Source organism: Varanus komodoensis, unplaced genomic scaffold, assembly GCF_004798865.1.
Source record: "Varanus komodoensis strain SLA01 unplaced genomic scaffold, ASM479886v1 scaffold66, whole genome shotgun sequence".
In the NCBI taxonomy this organism is placed as follows: domain Eukaryota; kingdom Metazoa; phylum Chordata; class Lepidosauria; order Squamata; family Varanidae; genus Varanus; species Varanus komodoensis.
The window spans coordinates 2,191,692-2,197,691 of NW_025336296.1; the positions used below are offsets into that span (position 1 = coordinate 2,191,692).

The 6,000-nt window shown below is 43.7% G+C and overlaps 1 protein-coding gene across 4 annotated transcripts in view; it reads right to left on the bottom strand.

Moving 5' to 3' along the window:
- ASAP1 (ArfGAP with SH3 domain, ankyrin repeat and PH domain 1) overlaps nucleotides 1-5,433 on the bottom strand; it is a 165,311-nt gene extending 159,878 nt beyond the window's left edge. For 3 of the 4 annotated variants that reach the window (XM_044450446.1, XM_044450445.1, XM_044450439.1), the window contains exon 1: nucleotides 5,205-5,433. The gene's annotated coding sequence lies outside the window, so the exon portion shown is untranslated. The remainder of the gene's footprint in view (nucleotides 1-5,204) is intronic. The other variant, XM_044450440.1, reaches the window with a different exon arrangement.
- Between the last annotated feature and the right edge of the window lie 567 nt (nucleotides 5,434-6,000).

Below are 6,000 nucleotides of genomic sequence, written 5' to 3' on the forward strand. Positions count from 1 at the left end.
ACAATTCTGGAGACATGAAATGGTGAGGTTTAATTTTTCAGCATATCCTATGCAGTTTGCAATCTGTCCTTCCATTAAAACATACCCAAGAGCGAATTAAGGTGCAATCCAATCTCTCCCACCTTCAATGCACATATACCTCTGAACTCAGAGGTTTCCCTGCAGCCAGTGCATGGACCATGGCGGCGATTTCTGTGCCTTGTACAGTGCTGGGGAGTGGGGGAGGAGGAGGCTGGGGTGCCCATAGGAAAGGGCCGGGAAGCTATCAGCGGCACTGCTGATAGGAAGCCATTCATCTTAGCCTCCCCCGCACTCCCTTTGGCTTTCTCTGAGGCGCAGTTGTGGACTGTGGGGAGGTCAGAGGGTGCCGTGTTTTCCGTGCAGGCTGCAAACTCTGCGGTTGCAGAGCCTTGGAGCTGGGGCCCCAGATAATCCGATGCCACTCCCTGACGATGCTGGGAGGCCATAGGGCTGTGTACTCCAAGGCTTGCAGCATCTCCGCAGCTCGAGAATGGAAGCTCAGGCCCAGGCTGAAGTATGTGCTTGCTGGAGGCTGTTTTGACTTGCGGTTAGCCCCGAGGAGAGGCTCAAGTAGGGAGGGAACTATGCTGTATCGATTGTTTCTTTTCTAGGCACCAAGAAAGTACATTTTACAGAGCTTCAGCGGCAAATCTCGGTGTCCGTGTGTCATTTTAAAGCTCCAGTGGCCTCGTTTCAAAAATAAGTCTCAGCTTTCCTTACCGCGTGCTCTGGCTGCTTTCTCGTCCCTTCCTGTGTTATGCTAGGAACAAAAACGGCATGGATGCAAGCGTGTGTGAAAGAAAACAGCTTAGACTGGCCAGTCACACTCCTGACCCCACTTCTTCCCTTTTTTCCCCCTCTTTTCTTTTGCCCCTACAAATCCTCTGCAAAACCACAACAAGCAATCAGACTCAGCTACCCTAGGTTTGTGAAAGCTATTTTCAGACGCCATGGCAAAGTCTCCTGCATATGGCCGTTTGCTCCTCCTGCAGAATTAGTCTCAGAAAGACAGGATCAGGTCTAAAGTGTGAAGGCAACAACAGGAGAGAGAGAGAGAGAGAGAGAGAGAGAGAGAGAGAGAGAGAGAGAGAGAGAGTTGTTTTTCCAAGGAACTAACTGGTTAGCTCAAATCCATATGTGAAATACAGTGCACACACACCCCTCTGCTTTGGATGAAATGGCCTGTGGTCCCCAAAAGTTCATATGCCACTTTTGGGGCTCTTATGCTTTCAGCTTGTAATGCTGCAATGACAGGAAAAGCTGCAGTTGCCTGTTCTCCCTCCCAGTCTTAAAGGTACTGTACTCTCAGGATCTAGGTCTAAGTTCTCTTATGCATCCTTTAGATCCAGGATGGGCAGAAAGAGAACTCCAGAAGTTTGGGTCCCCCACGTTCAGTCTTCCCGGCCATTTTTCATGCTGGCAGAGGATTCTGTGCAAACCGCTGAAAATTTGCTCACTCCTGCGAGAACTCTGGCCCAGAGATCCCCGTCTTCCAACCGTCATGCACAACAACTCCCAGCCATCCCTTAACCATTTTGTCCCAGGCCTCTGTTCCCATCAGGGGACCATGGCTTAGTGGTAGAGCAGATGTTTGAAAGGAGCTGGGCCTAAATTCAATCTCTGCCTTCTTCATTTCAAAGGATCAGGTGATGGAAAGAGCTTTGTGTACAACTCTGCAGAGCTGCTGCCATTCGCTAGTCTTTTTTGAGAAGATGGACACATTTAAATTTTGGGGAGAATATCTTAGGCTGCTGGGTGGAGGTAGAGACTTGCTTATTCATAAAATGGCTGCCATGCTGGATATGGCTGGTCACAATGCACTCACTTCTCAGAAGGCATGCCAGTTGCACTAAAAGACAAGGAGTTTGCCCAGGGCAGAAACGGGGTCTGGACTTCAAAGCACAAAACGGTCCTTTCAGACTCCGATACAGATGGTTCAGAAAGCCAGCATCTTGCTTTGCATCATTCCAGTGCCCTAGTTAAAAACTAAGTGATTAAAAAATCTTAAACATTAACTAAGAGGCGTGGGAAGTTTAGCAGGGATCAAGGGAGGTGTCTACAGGCAGCTTGGTACCCAAGGGGACTGCACTGGAGAACCCAGAAGAAAATACTGAGCTAGCTGGACACATTCCTAATTCCATGCCTCCAATAGTGCTGACTTTATTCTTTAACATTCTGCCCTTTTTCATTTCATGCCATCTTTCTTGGCCAGTCATCTTAGCAGTCATCCCCGCCATAAGCAGTGAGAGATTTCCTCTCCTCTTCTTCCTCCTCCTGTTGCTTCTTGCCTCCTGCACTTCATGGTTTGATGCTTGACCATCTAGCCCCTCCCAAGGCAATCTGTTAATCTCCATCCAGCAGTTTTTCTGTCCTTTTTCTCAGTCCAGCAGTTTCTTACGTTCCTGTTCCTCCATTCTTGTGGGTCTTGCTTCTGGGCTTCCTGGACCACAGCATTTGGCTTTTTGCCCCTTGGCATTCCTTTTCCATCAGCCCTCACTCTCCTCCACAAAGCCATTCCTGCTCTCATGGCATTGCGGAGGTTTTCTTCCCAGCCAAACTGACAATCTACCTATCCTCTCATAGCCTGGACTGCAGAACATGGACCTCTGTTCTCCCAGCAAGTGGAATGTGGAAATTGTGCATGCAGTGCTGAATTTTTCAGCAAAGTTGAAGCAAATGCATCTTACATGCACTGTTGAGATTTTTTTTCAATTATGTGGGAACTCAATATAAAGTGGAAAGAAGCTGAAAATATGTAAAAACCCTTCTGCAGTACATGTGCATTAGCATGTTCCCATATGCTGTTTGAACCAACAAATTTCTCCTGTTTTAAGAAGATTTGGAATTAAGTTCAGCCTTTCCCTTCCTCCAAGTTTTCCTATGCTAATGTATGATCTGAAGGACTTTGCAGAACTGAAGCTAAGAATACTTTGTGCAGCACAGGTCACAAGTCATGCCTTTCCCACTTCCCCCAAAGTTGACCCATACAATCCAACAAGTAGGCCAGTGCAATCCTGCAAGTTTCTAGTCCTTCCTAGTGATATTTCCTTTGCTGTCTTGCTCTGTTCTCCAGTGTAACTGGCAAAATTCAGAAGAAGCCCTGTCATTTTTACAGGAGAGGACAAGAGTGGACTGGATGCTAGTGAAGGAAAGCAGTGTATGTGAAGTTGATAGCCTATTCTTTGGCATTGTCTATTTCACTGGATTCCTGAGGAGATACAAGGAAACTTGTTGGTTGTGTAGAAAGTGGGGAAAGGGATATAGTATATGCCCTCATGCCCTTAAGATCTATGGGAGAAGCCCTGCCCCGGGAACCCTCTCTAAGAGAGTTAAAAGGTCATCAACTCGGAGTAGGGCCTTCTCTGCTGTGGCGCCCAGACTCTGGAATGTACTTCCCAGAGAGGTATGCCTGCTGCCAAATTTATACTCTTTTTGGCACCAGGCCAAAACCTTTTTATTTAAACGGTATTTTTATATTTAACAACTTTTAACCTTCAGTCGCTCTGTTTGTTTTGTGATGTATTGTTTTGTTGTTTTATTATTTATTGCAATTGTTGTTTTAATTGTCTTTTTAAATATCGTAAGCAGTCCTGAGATCTTGTGTAATAGGATGACATGCAAAAGCTTTAAATGAATAAATAAATACAGTGAAACAAATTAATGTTGATGCTACTGACAAATATTTTCTGTAACTGTATCAGTTCCATCAAAGAATAGAGAACTTAGAAGTTGAAAGCAATCAGTGTCGGTGACACTAAGCTAGGCTCTTTCACAACACTTCTATACTGAGAGCAAAATAAGAAAAGCCATATCCAAATGCGTACAGATCTGCAGAATAAAGTGTGGGTAGAGCGAATGCATCTCTGGAAAAGCACATCTGTTCACACTAAAATCAAAGCTTTCAGTGCGGCTTTGGACTCCACTGTCTCCCAGAGCATAAATTGATTTAAAAACCCAACACAAGCCCTTTTAGAGTTGCATTTCAGTCTTTCACACTTGCACATGTTCCAACAGTGGGAAAGAGACCCAAAGGTGCACTATAAGGGCTGCAATAATTATAAAGGGATTCACTAGAATGTCTGAGTAAATATGCATACAATTAGCTCAGTTAGTGGCACACATGAAAAATGCCTTCTTCCTGCTTAAGGTTGCATAGGAATTTGGCCATGGCTGGAAAGCACTTTCTGCTTGAAAGAAGTAGAAGAAAAATAATGTCGAACTGAATGTACAGTATTTCCGCAGCAAAGTTTACATTTGATCAACACACAATAGAAATGCAGAAAATCTAGACTCCTTTTGGAAATAGTCTATTTTTCTGTACCGGTGGGGAGTAAAACATTGCATAATCGGAGGAAAGGGGGAAGAAATGTTGCATTTAGTATTTATTGTAGATGATATATTCAAAAGAACAGCCTTAGAAAGAACCCTCATTCAAAATAAAGCAAGTTAAAATGGAGGCCATCCAAAGATTTTTGCAAAAAGATTCTATTAAACAGACATCATGCTCAGAGCATTCCTACTGTTATAGTTGAGCTAACTTGGAACCATTCGTGAATTTTTGTCCACATGGCTGTTTCATTCCCAGCAAAAAAACATGAGGCTAACTTTGGCCCTTCTTGGCCCCCTGCATTTGCTCCAACTTTCCTCTGAGCACAGAAATATTTGAAAAGACAACAAAAAGAAACATGGCCTATGCATAGGGCTGAAATTTTAAAACCAAACTGATCTGCAACAGGCTGTTAAGGAATGCAAATAGCATTCATCTATAATGATCTTGAAGGGGGAAAACCAATGGGAATACTTGTTTTCTGACAATATGAAAGCACTGGGACTTCTCTGCAAATGCAGCTCGGTAAAAAGGAGGAGCAGTTCTTACAAATTCACGTTTTTCCTGAGTAAGGATTGCTAGGCCGGGTATAGTTCTACATAATGCGACTCCTCTGATGTGACAAGACTAATATTTAGCACCAACTTTGTGCAATGAAAAGCATGCATTTAATGCAGAAATTAATCAGTAGTTCAAAGCAGGCAGATAAAATATGAATTAATCAATATAGCAAGACAGACATTTTCACCGTCTGTGATTTGTAATGAAAAACACCCAGACTTAAAGAGCAAGGCTGCATTTGGCCACACGTTTCCTTTTGATTCAGTATCCACTAAAACCAGAACTGATAACTCACCAAGACTTGTCCAGTTTGAACTCCATTCCAGAAGTGCCTGCCAAAATAAAGGCCATCATTCCATTAAAAAAAAAAGTTAAAATTATTTTCCCACAGGCTGCTGGGAAAAAAAGTTCATAGTGTAACAATAATAATTCCCTGGATGTGTGTGTGTGTGTGTGTGTGATATGCTTTCTTGCTTAAACTGAAAGAAAACCCAAAATCCAACAATCCAGAGATGTTTTCTGGGAGCCTAAAAGTTTTGACTTGCGTCCACAAAAGTCCTGGCTCGTAAGGAGACACAAATACAGTTGGAAAAGCGGCAGGAAGGAAAGTCTACCCATGTGAGCGAAGAAAAAATGGTTTGGTGGGGGGGAAGTCTCACACTGGACACCCCTTGGACTGATAGAAGAGATTTCAGGAAATCCAAACACTTACACAGGAAACCTGAAGGCTGGATAAACATCCCATAATCTCCACTGTTAACATGCAACTTCTCTGGTTAACCCTCCCGGCTCTGGGCTGGATGTGAGGCTCAGTCAGACATGCTTTTGTGTAACTGGATCTCTCTAATGTTTCTCAGTGTGCTGGCTTGCTTCTACCAAATGACATTACTCCGAGAGCTTTTCTTCCTTCCCCCTCCCCGTACACATTTCTTTCAAATTTTACTAGCATCTGGCAGTTATAGGGGTGGAAGGCTTTGAAAACATTCCCTCTCACTGTGGTTCTTAAACCTCTACCTGGAAAGGTTTTAGTTAAAACTGTAGCAATTTTCTGTCGTTAAATATTTTCCACTGAGCAGGCACATCTGTGATGC